The following is an 18,007-nucleotide window of genomic DNA, read 5'->3' as shown; positions in this document are numbered from 1 at the left end:
TAGAAAAAATGGTTCTAAACGGTTCTGGTGATCCCAGCTGAGTTGTCTGATCCCTTTAAAAGCAATTTTTTTACAGCCTCTTTGGCCCAAGAGGCTGTAGAAAAAATGCTTCTAAAGGGTTCTGACGATCCCAGCTGAACCACACGATCATCCGAGGCTTTTTTTTTACTTTTAAAAGCATTTTTTCGGTGGAAGAAAAAATGCTTTTAAAAGTAAAAAAAAACCACCAATCTCTGATGATTGCGTGGCTCAGCTAGGCATGGGTGGGGGGGCGCAGGGATTTTTGCTACCGGTTTTCCGAACCACCCGCTGCCATTGCTACCAGATCGGGTGATCCGGTCTGAACCAAGAGCATTTCACCCCTGCACTGAGATCATATATGCCCCAGAACCATGATGGCGAACCAGAAGTGGCATGCAGAGCTCTCTCTGTGGGCATGTGTGCCATTGCCAGCTGATCTACTGGTTTCCACTGCGCTGGCCGACTGGTCTTCGCAGTTGCTGGAGCACCAGAAAATGGCCTGAAAACAGCCAAACGGCCGGTTTTGGGGCCGTTTTCCAGGCTGTTTTCAGGCCGTTTTTTGGGCCATTTTAAGGCTGTTTTGGGGCAGTTTTCCAGGCCATTTTTGGGCCTGAAGATGGCCCCCCAAATGGCCTGAAAACAGCCAAAACACAGGCATGCATGCGCCGGCCAGCTGGTCTTCGGGTTTCTGGCGTGCCCACACACACATGCACATGGGGTTTGGTTTGGGCACCTGGTGCCAAAAAGGTTCGTCATCACTGCTCCAGAACAATGGCAGTACAAGAGCATTTTCAAATTTCAGGTGTGATCTTTTGGTAGAAAAGTATCCTTCAGAACAGGGGTCTCCAACCTTGGCAACTTTAAGCCTGGCGGACTTCAACTCCCAGAATTCCCCAGCCAGAAAAGAATTCTGGGAGTTGAAGTCCGCTAGGCTTAAAGTTGCCAAGGTTGGAGACCCTGCTTCAGAAAGAAGGATACTCAAATAGATGGAGTATCTGCCATAAAGTCTTCTTTTTCTGTGGATTAAGTTTTAATTTCCAAATTATATCAACAGCGCCTGGAGCTTTAACTGAAATGGCAGTTCTATTGTATCTCTTCTTGAGGTCTGTTTTAAGTAGGCATATGTCAACTAGAATAAACTATATTTCAATAATATAAAGTATAAAGGAGTTTCTACAATATATAGAAGCCATATTAGGACTAAACCAAAGTCTACTCTTATTCTTTTTAATGATGATGAATAATCCAAAACTCTCTCATTTTTGTTGAGCCCTGGAGATTTAAGTGGTCTGAATATCTTCTTATTGGACTAACATGCACTCATAATCAGTCCATCTGTTGAAGTCTGAATACCATGATGTTGGAAGCATAAACCCTTTGAAAAGGTGAAGGAAAGTGCGAGAGGCAATATTGACTATGCAGGATCTAGCCTAAATGAGGAAAAGCAGATCCAATTAGTCCTTGACAGATGGGCAAATGAAAACAGAGACAGATCTGAAGATGGATGAAGATACCTGGATAATAAAGAAGAAAAGCAGCATTGATGAAAACAGCCCATTAGACGTAACATGCTCAGAATAGCCCACCTCTGTCATGTTCTTCATATCTTCAACTCGTTTTTGTTGTGTTCCCTAGAGAAAAAGAGTTACATCCCTGCAAAGATGTGGTGGCTCACTTGATGGCTGCTAGGTTTAGGTCTGTTATGATCTAGTAGGACGATAATTTAAACTCTCTGATGGACTATGCCTTCCAAGAATTCCCTGATAAAAGCTAATTATTACCAGCTGCCACTAGCAGGGGTGGGATTCATCCGGTTTCGAACGGTTCGGGTGAACCAGATGCTAATTTTACATCTGGTTCACCGAACCAGTAGTTGCAAGGACTGGCTGGCCCCGCCCACCTTGCCCTGCCCCTCTCAGGAGTCTCCACGCAGCCCATTTTGGATGTGAGGTAACTGCAGGGCCCATGCAGAGGGTGAAAAACGAAAGTTCGAAAATGGGCCGGTTTCCTGGAGCCCAGGGGAGGCTGCTTTTGCTTTCCCAGAGGCTCAAGGAAAGCCTCTGGAGCCTGGGGAGGGCGAAAACGATCCCCACTACCATGGTGCAGGAGGCTTAGTAAGCCACCCCCCCATGGCCACACCCACCAAGCAACCGGGCAGAGAACAGGTTGCTAAAAATTTTCAATCCCACCCCTGGCCACTAGCCATGCTGAACTTCCTGAATCATCCTAGTTTATGCAACTGAGATATCCTTAGCCACCTCATCAAGAGCTTCAATAGGAAGGAAGGTGTTTCTAACACTAAGGCAGAAGCTATGCAGCCATGCAGACTGCAGTCAGGCTCACAGGGAAGGCTTTCATGACATTTGATGGAAGTTTTATCTTTTTAAATCAACGATGCCAGATTACCAGATAGAAGTCATTTACTAGAAAAGAGCATATTTCATTCATTTTCATTTATTCATATATCAAATTTAGAAATTGTCCATCTCGCTCACAGAGTGACTCTGAGCAGTGTACAATTAAATTCATAAAAGCCATATGACTACTATATCCCACTGGGAGGCAGTTAAAACAGGGAGAGAATAATTGTCGTGATGTGGAGACCATAATTTGGTCCTTAACACCAATAAGACTAAGGAGCTTATAGTGGACTACAGAAGGAATAGATCAGATATCCAGCCTTTGGTTATCAATGGAGACCAAGTGGAGCAAGTGGCCAGTTTTAAGTTTTTGGGTGTTATCCTAAAAGAGGACCTGACCTGGGGTGCTCACATTGCAGCACTGGTCAAAAGGGCCCAGCAGAGATTATACTACCTGAAACTTCTCAGGAAACAACAACTGAATGAAAAATTGCTGGTGACCTTCTACCGCTGCACTATAGAGAGTATTTTAACTTACTGCACCTGTGTATGGTTTGCTAATTGCAGTGGCAGATAGGACAGCACTCCAGAGGGTCAACATCATTGCCCAGAGGATCATTGGTTGCCCTCTCCCCTTCTTGGAAGAGTTTTATAGCTCCCGTTGCCTTAAGAAAGTTCAAAACATTCTTAAAGATCCATCTCATTCTGGGCACCTTTTTAAAAAACTATTACCATCTGGCAGACAATACAGGATAATAAAAAAAAAGGACAAATAGCCTGAAAACAGCTTCTATCCCAGAGCAGTAACTATACTGAATTCTACTTTATAGTGTAATATTAAAGCAGTACCAAGGGTTTTTAATTCAATTGTATAGAATGTGAAGGATGTGTGTTTTTGTTTTATTTTTTATAGTTTTCTTATGTATGATGTACACTGAAGATGGCATTTAATTTCATTGTATGAGGTGAAATGACAATAAAGTAAACTAATTAAAGTTTAAAAGTTGATTAAAAGTTTAAAAGATGGAGGGGGCCCAAACCAACTCTAAGACTTATGGCCACAACTGAGCTCAAAATTTCTGTTGCTAGATGAGATGGTTGTTAAGTGAGTTTTGCCCCATTTTACGACCTTTCTTGCCACAGATGTTAAGTGAATCACTGCACTTGTGAAGTTAGTAACACAGGTGTAAAGTGAATCTGGCTTCCCCATTGACTTTGTTTGTCAGAAGTTTGCAAAAGGTGGATCACATGACCCTGGGACATTGCAACTGTCATAAACATGAACCAAGAATCCAATTTTTGATCATGTGACCACGGGAATACTGCAACGGTCGTAAGTGTGAAAATCAATCATAGGTCACTTTTTCAGTACAGTTGTAACTTTGGCCACTAAACAAATGATTGTAAGTCAAAGACTACCTGTGCTCAAAGACTTCAGAAGATTTTCTGGTAGCCCAACCCACCTTTCTATAAGCCCTGGGCTAATAAAAGGCATCAAATATTTTTATCAGTTATGCTACCATATAAAAAGAGACTTTTGGGGAAACAAAGCATAGGGTAGTCCTCAACTTACAGCCATTCATTTAGTGACTGAGGTTACGACGACACTGAAAAAAGTGACTTATGACCGGTTTTCACACTTACGACCATTGCAGCATCTCCATGATCACACAATCAAAATTCAGGTGCTTGCCACGTGTTTATGACTGCTGCATTGTCCCGAAGTCATGTGATCACCATTTGTAATCAACCGGCTTCTGACAAGCAAGGTCAGTTAAGCAAAATCAGATTTGCTTAACAGGATGATTCACTTAACAATTGCAACGATTTGCTTTACAACTGTGGCACAAAGGGTTGTAAAAATGGAGCAAAATTCACTTAACGACTGCCTTAGCAGAAATTTTGGGGTCATTTGTGGTCATAAACTGAGAAGTACCTTACAACAGATTTCTATTTACCATATTTTTCAGAGTATAAGACACACTAGAGTATAAGTCGCACCTTAATTTTTGGGGAGGAAAATAAGAAAAAAGCCGATTGGCTGGTGGATCAGCCTCCCAGAATATCCCCAATCAGTTGTTCTCAGAGGTGAATTTTAGCAACAGGTTCCTTCGTTGTGAGCTCTGTGCCTTGCTTTTTTTTTTTTTTTTTGCTTTTTTTTTCTGTCTCTGAAACTTTGTTTCAGAAAAAACTTTTTTCTGCCTCTGAAAGGCTTCAAAACAGAACTTCAGAAAAAAGCCTCTGAAGCTCTGTTTGGGAGCTTCTTTTCTGAAGCTCCGTTTGGGGCTTTTTTTCTAAGCTCCGTTTGGGGTTTTTTTCAGCCTCTGAAACTTCCGTTTGAGGAGCTGGGCGGGGCTACATTTGGAGTATAAGACACACTCTTTTTTGGGGGGGAAAAGGTGCTTCTTATACTCCGAAAAATACAGGTCTTTGACTGTAAAATCAATTTAGCAGATTATTAGGTCAGGATTGTGAAAGTATCTTCTGCAAAACCATAACATTCTGTGATTACTTGATGGCATTCTATGAAGGGGGGGCAAACATTTACTTAAACAGAACCAATTTTCTATCATTAGAGTTTTGCCTATTGATGGGAGGTTTCATCTTTTTTAAAAAAAAAAACAGTTTCAGTGTCCTATTTTAGAGGCACGATTGTGCAAAAAAAGGAAGCAGAATTTCTTACAATATCAAAATGACTGATTTAACTAGTTCTGGGGATTATTACTTTTCCCCAGTGCTGTCTTATGTCTGTTTACCCATGTAGTATGGCTGTGTTACTTTTATCCTCATCTTTTCTACTACCTTCTCTTATTAGTATCATTATTATGATTATTATTACTCTGTTGTTTTGCATGTCCACCGAGACCTTATGCACCGGAGACAAATTCCTTGTGTATCCAATCATACTTGGCCAATAAAGAATTCTCCTCTCCTCTCCTCTCCTCTCCTCCCCTCCCCGCCAATACCCATTCCCTATTATATTCCATTCCATTCCATTCCATTCCATTCCATTCCATTCTTTGGATTCAATGATTCTCTGTTATTTCTGGGGCATCACTCTGCCCAGATTAGAACCAGGAATGTTACCTGATAACCGCTATGAGATCCCAATTGTATCTTTTTAATTCTACCATTATAAAATTCTCCCCAAAGTATAGAAAGATTTGTGGGGGAGAGAATTCCAAGTACAAATGTAAAAAACAGTTGAAACCAGCAGATGGTTCAGGAAGTGAGATAAGGTAACATGAAAGAATTATGTGAACCATATTAAAAGAAACAGCAAAATGGAAATAGAAAGGAAATGAGCCATCCTTGGGGCTTCCACCTTTTCTTCTCCACTAAATGTTCCTTTAAACTTCAGTTGCTCCATAGTATTTTCAGGGACTAAGGTAGACAGTATTGTCATGTGTTTTTGGAAATTTCAAGCTCGGTGACTATAATATTCAGTGCCTAGGTGCTCTTGGAGATGATCCAAAAACATTTTCCTTATGGAGACTGGAAGGCTAGGTCTAGAGATGTATCAGTTATACTGACACTGATTTAGCTCCATGTCCAATTGGAGGTGTTGGAGTTTAAAGCTTTCCATGGCCCAGGTCTATGCTAACTGGATTTTCTCTGAATCACCCCGATTGCAGCTTCAGTTGTCTAACCAGGTTCTACAGTAATCCTTGACTTATAACCATTCATTTAGTGACCATTTGAAGTTACAATACTGAGAAAAATGACACATTTACAGCTGTTGCAGCATCCCTGCGGTCATGTGACAATCAACATTGAGATGTTTGGCAACTGGCCTGTAGTTATGATGGTTGGCGTGTCCTGGGCTCATGTGATCCCCTTTTTGCGACCTAAGCAAAGTCAATGGGGAAGCCAGATTCATTTAACAACCGTGTTACTAGCTTCACAACTGCAGTGATTCATTTAACAACTGTAGCAAGAAAAGTCGTAAAGTCTCACTTAACAATAGAAATATTGAGCACAATTGTGGTCGTAATTTGAGGACTACCTGTACTTCCTATTTTTAGTTTTCATTGAAGATCTGCTAGAAGCAAATCATTATAGAAATAAGACTATGTGGACTGATTTGGCTTCCTCTGTCCTGATTATGTCCTTACTCTGTATAGCTTACAGAGAGATAAACCAGGACTGAATTGTATTTTCTCTTACAGCTCCAATCTGCCTTTTTCCAGGTGTTAATTTAATATCTCTGGTTTATCCTTCATTGTTGTCCCATAAAGAGTTAATGAATTGGTGAAACCATTTCTGCCAACTGCACGAAGACAAGCCAATTGCCCATCCATTATCATTCTGCAATTTTTTTTTAAAAAAAAGGTACAGGCAGTCCTTGACTTACAACAGTTTGCTTAGTGACTGTTCAACGTTACAACGGCACTGAAAAAAGTGACTTATGGCCATTTTTCACACTTATGACCATCGCAGGATCCCCATGGTCATATGATTTACAGTCGGATGCTTGGAAAGTGGTTCATATGTATGATGGTCACAGCGCTCCTGGGTCACGTGATCCCCTTTTGGGACCTTCTGACAAGCAAAGTCTTATTAGGAAGCCAGATTCACTTAACAACCTTGTTACTAATTTAAGAACTGCAGTGATTCAACCTAACAAATGTGGCAAGAAAAGTTGTAAAATGGGACAAAATTCACTTAACAGCATAAATTTTGGGCTCAATTGTGCTCGCATGTTAAGGGTTACCTGTATATCTCCATATTTCACTGATTTCCCCATGATTACCACCACATGGACAAGTGGTTTCTCTTTCCCCTCCCTCTCTTCCCCCCCCCACTCCCATTTCTTTTGAGGCTTAGGTGAACCACACTTTGCTTCTGAAAGTCCCAATCCTTAATTCAGCACCCCTCACCTATGTTACCTCAGTCATTTGTACCACTTCAAAAATCCATACGGCTCAAAATATGGAGGCATATTGAGACCTGGGAGTGACTTGTTCAAGGCTACCACGTGAACTCAAGACCGGAGCTCACCCTGGTTATTACACTGCATGGTCTCTGAGCTCCTACTGTGTGAGTACAAGAAGAGGGCACAAATTATAGCCAGAAATGTGGACCTGGAATCCACTGTGCAGCTCATTTACACATTCTCGCTCTGACCAGCAGAAGTACCTTATCCAACTCAAATGGTATTCATAAGCTCCCTGCTGAGCTGCTATCAAGTGGAAGGGGGAGAAGAGAGAGACAAATATATAATCCGAGACATGCATTGAACAAAGGTTATTCACAGTTTAACTCTGAACCTGACCAAGGAGTGGCCCCTGAACCTTGGTGGCTATGACATCTGCACTATCTCCTTCAGTGAAATTTGAAACAGTGAGTTTGGTACTGGTAGTCCTTGACGTACAATTGAGCTTAAAATTTCTGCTGCTAGGCAAGACAGTTGTTAAGTGAACTTTGCCCCATTTTATGACCTTTCTTGCCACAGTTATTAAGTGAATCACTGCAGTTGTTAAGTTAGTAACCCAGTTGTTAAGTGAATCTAGCTTCCCCATTGACTTTGCTTGTCAGAAGGTCACAAAAGGTGATCACATGGACCCAGGACACTGTAGTTACCAAAATACAAGCCAATTGCCAAGCGTCCAAATTTTGATCATGTGAATGTGGGAATGCCGCAATGGCCGTAAGTGTGAAAAATAGTCATTTCAGTTTTTTCAGTGCCATTGTATATTTGAAGTCATTAAATGGATGGTTGCAAAATAAGGACTACCTGTAATCTCTTGCCAGCTTCCACGTTTTCTTCTGTCGGAGAAGAAGCTGTAGGTCTCTGCAATTCATATGTGAATCCACAGCTGAGGGAAGCATTCCAAACCCAGCCAGGATATTGGTAGGAAATACTCGGCTATAAATCAGCAGTGAAGAACTGTGGCCTTCAATTCAAGAGGCCCGGTTCCTTTCCAGGAGCTCCAAATAGCGAACTCTCGATACCTGAAAGAAATTAAGGACAGTCAACATTGGAAATAGCTCAGAGGCCAGAGGGGGAATGCCCAACCAAGGGTGGAGGACAATCCCGGTGCTTGAAGACTTTTCCAAAGATGATGTTGAAGTCTCTTTGGCTTCTGTGCAGCCTTGCCTTGGCTCTGCCAACTCAGCATTATGAGAGGCAGTGGAGGGAAGCCAGCAGTGAATGCCACACAAAGACACCTGGCTCAAAAACCTCCGTTCTCCAAAGCTCGTCAATCACCTGGGGGAAAACACTGCAATTTTCCCAAATCAGAGCAATTTTCCCAAATTAGCCGAGACTTTGTTGTTATTACCCCCCATCCGTCCCATGTTTCCCCTTCTGTGATGGATCACACAGGAGAGGCCTGCTCAATTAATGGCACTATTCCCTGGCAGAGGAATGGGGTGGGTGCCAGGATTAACTCTTTCAGCAAGGCAGAGGTGCTTGTGAGGGTTTGGCTGCCATTTATATTCCACAAAAGCCTCTTTTGTCTTGACAATTGGCAGTTCAAAAGTAAAAGGAGGATTCTGAGCTTTTATCCAACCATGGGCTAGTGTGCAGTTAGGAAAGGACCGCCTACTCTTTTTTCCCTTTCTTAAAAGGTAAGAATAATTATGAAAGTCTTTTCTGCAAACTTTTAGATTTCTTGAAACCAAGAAAATTAAAACCAAAACTGTTTTATTTGTCTGGAAATGAAGACATGCATTTATTGAATACTACAAATACATCATTTTAAAACGCAGGCCGCTGTAAGGTTATCATTTTCACTTACAGCAGGGGTGTCAAACACACATCGTCCTGTGACATATCGCGACTTCCCCCCCCTTTGCTAAAACGGGAGTGGGGTGGCCAGCATGTGACGCATCCAGCCCGCAGGCCCCGAGTTTGAGAACCCTGGTTTAAAGTTAGTTTGTAGGAGTCCTTGATTTATGACTGCGCTTGAGCTCAAAATTTCTGTTGCTCAGCAAGACAGTTAAGTTTTGCTTCATTTTGCGACTTTCCTTGCCACAGTTGTTAAGTGAATCACTGCAGTTGTTAAATTAATAACACGGTTGTTAAGTGAATCTGGCTTCCCCATTGACTTTGCTTGTCAGAAGGTTACAACCAGTGATCACATGACCCTCGGACACTGCAACTGTCATAAATACGAGCCAATTGGCAAGCATCTGAATTTTGATCATGTAACCACGGAGATGCTGCAACGGTTGTAAATGTGAAAAATGGTCGTAAGTCACTTTTTTCAGTGCTATTGAAACTTCGAACGGTCACAAAACAAAAGGTATGTCGAGGACTATCTGTAGCTACTGATGTGTAAAACAATCTATTTCTGAAACACACAGAGAACAAAGGAATATCTGGTTTTCTCAGCTGCAGGGAACAAACAAAATGAGGTCCCCCTTTGTAGTCCACAGTTGCTGTTATAACAACTACAAGGAAAAACGATTCTACTCCATTAAACCTTCAAGCCAGCTGACAGAATGAAAGGCTACGGGTGAGGCCTACCTACAGCTGGCACTGACTTTATCGTCCAGATGTGCTAAGCCTCTGAGCCCTAGAATTCTCAGCCTGTATAACTCATATACATCTATTCTGAAATCAAACCTACTGCGTGTGATCGGATATACACCTGCAATGCAAGTTGTTGTCGGAGTGTTTTTTTCCTCATTACAGGTCCTGCTAGAGCCAAAGGCAAGTGGCGAAACAGCCCTGAAAAAGCCCAACATGTCTGTGTGTGTGCTGCTCAGCATCTCCTGTGGGACATGTTCCAACAATGCACTGCAAAACTGCGGTCTGAAAAGGCTCATGAAAATGGAAGATGCTTGGTACTCTTGACACTACATTTAATTTTCAGAAACAGGATTGTTTTGTCTGCTAGTGGAAATATGACCCTGACAAAGATTCTCTGTAGAAAGCAAGCTACAGAGTTAGGCCTCAAGAATACCCTGCTCATCTACTTAATTCTATTTATAAGGCTCCTATTTCTGAGGCAAAAACAGTAACAAAGAGCATGCAAGGAGAAGAGTACAAAATGTGTTTTCATGTTGCCCACCCTCTTCCTAAAATTTCTATTTACACAACCACAATGTTTTCCCCAAATCTGAGCCTCAGAATTATTTTATTATTTACTTTAATTTATTTTACTTACAACGCATATAAGCTATTCAAACCAGATTCTTAGGTGTGCGTGTCTCCTTACATTTCTAATTTGGGTTAAAATAAAACAGATTAAAAACACACCTTGCAAAATTAATTATATAAAAACTGAGAATTAATAGTCAAGTTAAATAAAACTGGTCTGTTACCAGAGGAATAGTTAGACTTCATGAAATACCCAAGCCTTCAAAGCTGTTCAGAGGAGACCATATGGGAAAATTGGGAAAATATAATCCCTAATATTTATCTCTCTCTCACACACACATACACACACACATCTCAATACAGGTAATCCTCAACTTACAACCAGTAGTTTAGTGACCGTTCAAAGTTACAACAGCGCTGAAAATTGTGACCTCTGGCCATTTTTCACACTTATGACCATTGCCACCTCTCTGTGGTCATGTGATCAAAATTCAGGCGCTTGGCAACTGGCATATATTTATGACAATTGAAGTATCCTGCCTGGTCATGTGATCACCTTTTGTAACTTTCTGACAAGCAAAGCCAATGGAGAAGCCATTCACTTACAACCGTGTCATTAACTTAACACTTAAGTTAGTGTTAAGTTAGTGATTCCCTTAACAACAGGGGCAAAAAGGTCATAAAATGGGGCAAAACTCTTGTTTTGTTTAGCAATGGAAATTATGGGCTCCATTGTGGTCATAAGTTCAGGATTATTTGTGGTTGGAACTCTCCCACAAAATGATGACATGGCCATAAAAGTATAAATAATGTACAGTGTATGTCTCTTCAAATATTGAGGATAATGCCTTTTCCCTTCTTTTACTGTGACAGACATCACAATATACTTACATTGCTAGGACCATGCATTTTGGCTGAGACAAATACTATGTTCAAAACGGGTGAAATTCAGCAGGTTCCTAACAGGAGAACCAGTAGCATAAACTTTGAGTACTTCGGAGAACCAGCAAAATACCACCTCTGGCTGGCCCCAGGAGTGGGGAGGGAATGGGGCTTTTGCAGTGTTCTTCCCCTGTCACACCCACCAAGCCATACCCACAGAACCGGTAGGGAAAAATTTTGAATTTCACCTCGAGTTGAAAAGTTAAATATAAAAATATAGTGGGGGGAGAAATATTTGTTAAATAATGAGGCAGATAACTGTGAGTTTGAATCCACAGAAGATAATCATTGCTGGGTCAAACCTAATCTAAGATCTCATTTCTAATGGCAAACAGATGGCCATTAGCATGCTGAATATCTAGAATCCTTATTTTATATATATTCGCTGATATGATATCTAGAGGTATATTGGCGGAGAACCTTTCAAAAACCAGATATATAATAGAATTGATGATGGAATAATTTTATTATGACTACTAACCTGTCAGTGTTTATAACTATAAAACCATATTCCATATGCTATTTGTGATCACAACAGATGCACTATTACAATAGGAATGCTAGGGGGGGAAAACCGGGCATGTCCTATGAAGAAAGGTGGGAGGAGATGTGTATATTTAATCTGGAGAAAAGATAAAGCAAAACCAGCTGATAGCCATCTTCAAATATTGAAAGAGCTCTCATGAAGATAAAACAAATTTATTCCTGTTGTTCCAGAAGACAAACCTGAAACAGTAAGTTCAAGTTATAAAGAAAACAATGTTAGGTAAACATTTAGAAATCATTTCCGATGGTGCAAGTTTTTCAACAATGTACAGAATGAGTCAGACAATGGTAAACATTTTTTCTTCGGAGATTATTGGCTACAACCTTTCAGGGACCCAACATTCTGGACCAATAAGGGTTTTCTGTCTCAAATATATATTTGAGGCCTCTTTTAACTCTATGGCTTGTCTTTGAAATGAAACATCCGGTGCCTTGACTACAATTGAATAATAGCACTGCGATTATCACTGTAAGAACAATTGGGAAAAGCATTCATTTTTTATGACATGCCATCGCCACCTCAAACTTTTCTTCTCCAAAGCTTTCTTTCAGTTTTGACTACTGATTATTCATTCCGAATATTTGTTTCTTCCACACTTTTTGCTTCTGAATTCCCTCCAACCTCTATTTTTAAAAGTTGAATATCACAGGTGGAGGGAGACCTGACCAGGTTTCCAAAATAATTCAGGTCTTCTGGGGACAACATTTCCACTCATACCTGTTTCTTGACTCCCCTGCCTCGGTCCTCCACGACTAAAAGGAAATAGCGATTTGTGCTTTGATCTCTAGTATCTGAGAAGTAATGTTTTTCAGGGGCTGTAAGCAAAACACTATAATTTAGTACTAGACACAGGAAAGAATTGATATCTATGATTATAACGGCCCTGCATGGGTAAGGTATAAATTCTTTCTTTAATTGCGCTTCCTTATTTTTTGCATATGAGTTCAGCTGCTGCAGTTTTCTCTGTGTTGTCCCATTTCCTGCCCCCTCCTCACCCTCCCATCCCAAGCAAGCTGCAAGATGAGGTTGTTCTTCCATTGCTATTGCGTACAATCAGACTCTTTGATCAGCCACACACAGAAGAAGGGGAAGGAGGGACAGACTCAAAAGAACAGAGATCTCAGTTTCTCCATGAAAGTCTTTCTTCTTCTTTCCCCTTATATATTTTGTTCCTGTTTTCCCACATCACCCAGCTTCCAAGCACTAAGCATGAGAGGGGCCAACTTGCTAGGCCAAACTGAATTGGCCTTTAATAAGACCTTTCTCAGGATTAGCACTGAGGACAGGAGGGGAACAATCCTTTACTTCTGTGCATTGGGGATTCAACACGGGCTGGAACTAAAGAAAAGGAGGAGAAATAGGAAAATTCTCTCCCTCTCTGTAATGCCTGTCACTTTAAGAAACTGTGCAGCAAAAATTCATAGGGCCATGAATATGGATTAATTATCACTCACATTTCTGCTTTATGTTAAAAGTGCTAAAGCCAATAGCCTGGCAGGACACCATAATAAAAGCCAGCCATTCTACCCTGGTCCAGTTTCATACCTCATGTTTCACAGCTAGCAACCTTCAGTACATATGGTTCAGCCTAGAATCATGATGTCATTTCAGCTGTTACCATTTCCTCATTATGCTTTTTTTTTTATCCCTTTTGACTTGGTTAACTCTTGGCTTTACTTTAGCTTTGCTCCTCAATGTCTTCATTTGTCCTAGACAGGTGTGTCTGCCAACATGCCTGCACTGATTCATTACAGCAAGATCTGAAGGAACACGTACCAGCCTCTGCTCTCCTTGAGGTTAAGCAGTGATTAGAGCTGCAGAATGAAAATTTAAGGAAAGAGTTTTCAGCTCAAGTTTGAGACTCTCCTGTTGCCAGGGGGCATGCAGATCAAGGTCAGCGCAGGAAAAGAATGGGTAAAGTCTGTGCCCTGATTAGTGCTGTAAAGCAGAGTATGAATCTCTATAATCACACATCACATAAGGAAGGTCGTTGCTCTGTGCTAGAGGACAAGCTTTGCATTCAGCAGATCCCAGAACAATCCAATCTCTGACATATCTAAGTAGGGCAGGGAAAGAGTCCAATCTGAAAAGAAGCCACTTCCGTTATTTCAGAAGGTAGCAATAAGGACAATACTCTGATTTGGCAGAAGGCAGACATGCCAATCAGACGTTCTTTGCAAATTAAAAGGCACAACATTTGAGGTTTAGCTTTTCTCTAGATACTGTGACTGTATTGATGTCCTTTTCATCTATGGGTTCTCTCCAGTAAAGCAACCAGGATGTTTTGTTTGTTTGTTTGCTTTGTTTTTGTCTTTCCAAAGACACCTTGTATCAAGTTCAGCAAGAACAAAAGACATATGAATAGTTTCTCTCCAACTGTTGGGTCTCGTATAGCCAAGTTAATACAGGCTGGGCCCTGGTGATGGATCAAATGTTAAGGTAGATGATGAATTTCAGTAAAGAGGGGAGATCAATTAGAAAGCCAGCAATTATTGTTGTCAAGCTAAAGTAGAACAACAACGGGATGGGGGGTGGTTTGGTCAGCCCAGGTGAAGTTAACTAAGGACTTCCCAAGGATATTTCCTATGATCTTTGCTTCTTCATGCAATTTAGTAATAAGCCTCGTCTTTGCAGCGTACAAAACATAAGGAACAATCAGTGATATCATGGCCTGCAGAAGAAAACCAAAGCATGCAAGACAGATTCAGAAGTGTCTGGCTGAAGCAGCTGTGAGTGAACAGCTGGAATCAGTTGGAAAGGAAAGGGTTATAGAGGCTGAAGCAGGGCAACACATGTAGTCCAGCTGCTCTGTTTCTCATTAACTATTCACAAGTAGGTAGTTTACAGTTGGAAGTGTATGTGTGTTTTACAGCCAGGTCCACCTCCAAAGAAATGCAGAAAGGGCCCATGGATGCTTGAGGACTTCTTTCATTTGAGGGCCTGGTGGATGGATGGTTCATAGCGCTACCAGTCAAGAGACACTGTACAGCTTATTCTGCCATCCCCTCCTTAATGGCTTCTCAGCGGTTAGGAGGAAAGAGGGGAAAAAACTGTAGGAAGCGGCCACTACCGCAACTAAGCACAATCCCAAGATTGCAGGAGTGAGGATTGCAGTATAAAAGGCTGGTCTGGAAGCATTCTGGAAGCCATGCAGATACGATCTGCACTGAGAACAACCCACACACACCCTCGATGGACAACCTCGGTCTCTCAAAGCCTACCTCTTCCACGCATTCATTATGTGGCCTTGAGCAATTGCCCTTCTCACTCCCCGGACTCTTTGTTCAAGCAGAAACACGGTCACCAAGCTTCACATGACGAATGTCAAAGCGCTGCAAGAGCTGGGAGCCCACGAGTGGCCCAAAACCGGCCAAGAGACAGAAGCTCTTCCCCCGGTCGTCACCCTTGTTTTAGGACATGGATCATCAACCTTTCAGACCTCAGGGAACACTGAATTCATAATTTTAAATCCTGTGGACCACTAATATGATCCACCTAAAGACCAGCTGGGTGGGCGTGGCTAGGTGGTCATATGACTGGGTGGGAATGGTCAACTTGATGTCACTCACATCAAGGGGTGCCTTGCCAGCCTCAACTCACCCCTCCCCTCCCAGCACTCACCGCCTCCCCACCCGGGCTCCTTAGGGCCCCAACAGGAAGCAGTTGTTGGAGTGAAGCAGCCACCATGAGAAAGAGTTGGCAAAACAGCTCAGTTCAAATTGGATCTGACCAAGAAGGAGGCTCAGTAGAAGCACCTCACTGAGGACTAGGAACATAGGCTTTCCAAGCAGAGGGAAGACTTGAGGGAACGCAAGGCCAGGTACTGGTGCCTGGAGGCTCAGCGGGCTGAGATGGTCAGTTAGTTCCAGGCCATGATGCAGTCCCACTGGAACAAGGCCCTCCAGCCTTCACCCAAAGGCCTGCACCAGGAGGCTGAAGCAGACCCCAAGTCGGAATTTCTGCCCCCCTGCAACCCACACAAGAAGACCCCGAAGGGGGAGACTCTCTGCAGCAACACAAGCCTTCGTTCCACGTATCCAGCCCAGGGGCCGTAGTTTGAGGACCCCTGATTTAGTGCAATATAAAAAATGCAAATAATTTTCCTGTGGACCACCAAAATTTTTTCACGGACCCCCAGTTGGTGACCGTTGTTTTAGGAGCACTCAGCCGCAGCGGGAAGGCTGGTAAACCGCCGCTAAGCATTTGGAGCGCCTGGGAAAAAACACCACCACCACCAGCTTCCCATTATTTGGAGCGGATCCGCTCCCCTCGCGTCCTGCAGGCTCTCTGGCTCGGCCAAGAGGCCGCCGCTGCCGCCGCCATCCCACTCGACACTCCAGTTGGCCCCGCTCCAACGTTAGCCTGGGGGAAACTGGGGGAGAGTGGGTGTCTCTCGGGGACGGCTTCCCACCTGTGAGGAGGAGGCGCTGGATGCCAACGCCCCGGGCGCCCGCAGCCCAGCCGCCGCGCCAACACGCCGGCTTGGGGGAAAGGCGAGAAAGAGAGACCCGGGAAAGCCAGGCAGTTTCTGGCCGCCGAACCACGTGTTTGCACAGCGCTCGGTTTGTTTGCGGACTTTTTGTCAGGACTTGAAAAGGTTCCCCGCTTGATACAATGCTCGCTTCCTGTTCCTGCCCCGCAGGACAGGTTTACCCGGGGAGTGTCCGTCGCCAGGCCGGGGTTGGCCCAAAAGGGGTTGCGGCGGGGGGGGGGGGGGAAGAGAAGGAAGTTTTTTCTTGCAGCAGCTTGCCTCGCCCTGCTGGAGGGGAGGGGAGGGGAGGGGGAAAATAAACGCTCAAGGCAATTCAGACGTTTGTCCAGGAAAGGGAGACGCGAACTTTCTTTTTATGAGGAACCCGAACGCGCCGTCCCCTTTTTCTGCCGGGAGCTTCTCAGACCCAGCCGGGGTGTGGTTGGGTACGTCCGCCGTATGAGTAAATATTTGAGAATTCGCGGTCGGGAGGAGAGCCATTTTAACAAGGCATCCTCTGCAAAGGACGGCGATAAAAAATAAATCCAAGGGGTCTCGCTCTGGAGCAGGGGTCTCCAACCTTGTCAACTTTAAGCCTGGCGGACTTCAACTCCCAGAATCCCCCAGCCAGCTTTGCTGGCTGGGGAATTCTGGAAGTTGAAGTCCGCCAGGCTTAAAGTTGACAAGGTTGGAGACCCCTGCTCTGGAGCACCCTTTAGCCTCCGGAGCGGGGGGGGGGGAGGAAGCTGTCTGGTTTGTCCTATGAATGGGAAGCGGCTCCCATGAGTCCCAAACTTACTTATTAAATTTATATGCTGCTCGTGTCGCTGTTTTCTCCTCATGAACGCGACTGTTGCTGCGCTTTTCGTCGCAGCTCTTGTCCCTGTAGCCGGGGGTCCCCCTGCTTCCTTTTCCCAAACCTCCCTATGGCTGCTTCCCCACACCTACATCCAAAAACCGAGGAAGGTTTCTAGCCGAAAAGGGGGGGAAAAACAAAACATCACGAAGCTCCCATCCATGGATATTTTTTTGTTGGATGCTTTTACGATATTTAACGTTCGCAATTGCATAGGCGGCGAAGTCTCGACACCATTGAAAAGAACGGGGAAATGCTAGTGGAGAAATAGGCTGACCCAGGGCTCCAAAAAATCCCAGTGTTTCTACTGGAAGTTTGGGAAGAAACTGAACTGGAGCACCTCTGAGTTAAAGAGTTTAGGGTTAACCTGAAAGTGCCCAAAGGAAGGAGAGTTCCAGGCTTTTAAAAACATTTTCTTCCAGCTTTTGCTTACCCAAATGCCATTTAAAAAGAATCCTAGCCATTCTGGTTTATTATTAAACAACAGCAAACACAAAAAAAGTATGTATTTAGGTATTATCTTTATTAGGCTCAGTCGAAATGGCTCAAAAGAATGTGTAATGTTTGGAATGCTCTGTTGTGCAAAATCTGGTCCTGGAACCATTTAACCCTTTATCAAAAATACAAGTAGACTAATTCAGTCCAAGTCTAAAGATAATCCGACCACCTACTAGTCAGTATCCTATTTGTGTCCCATCCGTAAGTGCCACCTTGGATAACAGAACTTTTGTCCAATAACACATCCATGCTATGTAATTTC

At 43.2% G+C, this 18,007-nt stretch overlaps 1 long non-coding RNA gene across 1 annotated transcript; it reads right to left on the bottom strand.

Annotated features, from left to right (window-relative positions):
* Nucleotides 1-1,045: 1,045 nt before the first annotated feature.
* On the bottom strand, nt 1,046-16,509 carry LOC131191014 (uncharacterized). Its single transcript, XR_009153396.1, has 3 exons — nt 16,332-16,509; nt 8,119-8,336; nt 1,046-1,535 (listed from the first exon to the last, which is right to left on the bottom strand). It is a non-coding gene; the product is annotated as an uncharacterized LOC131191014 (long non-coding RNA).
* Nucleotides 16,510-18,007: the final 1,498 nt, after the last annotated feature.

This window comes from Ahaetulla prasina, chromosome 2 (assembly GCF_028640845.1).
Source record: "Ahaetulla prasina isolate Xishuangbanna chromosome 2, ASM2864084v1, whole genome shotgun sequence".
In the NCBI taxonomy this organism is placed as follows: Eukaryota; Metazoa; Chordata; class Lepidosauria; order Squamata; family Colubridae; genus Ahaetulla; species Ahaetulla prasina.
The sequence above is the reverse complement of the archived record's forward strand: the minus strand, read 5'-3'. Positions and strand labels throughout refer to the sequence as shown.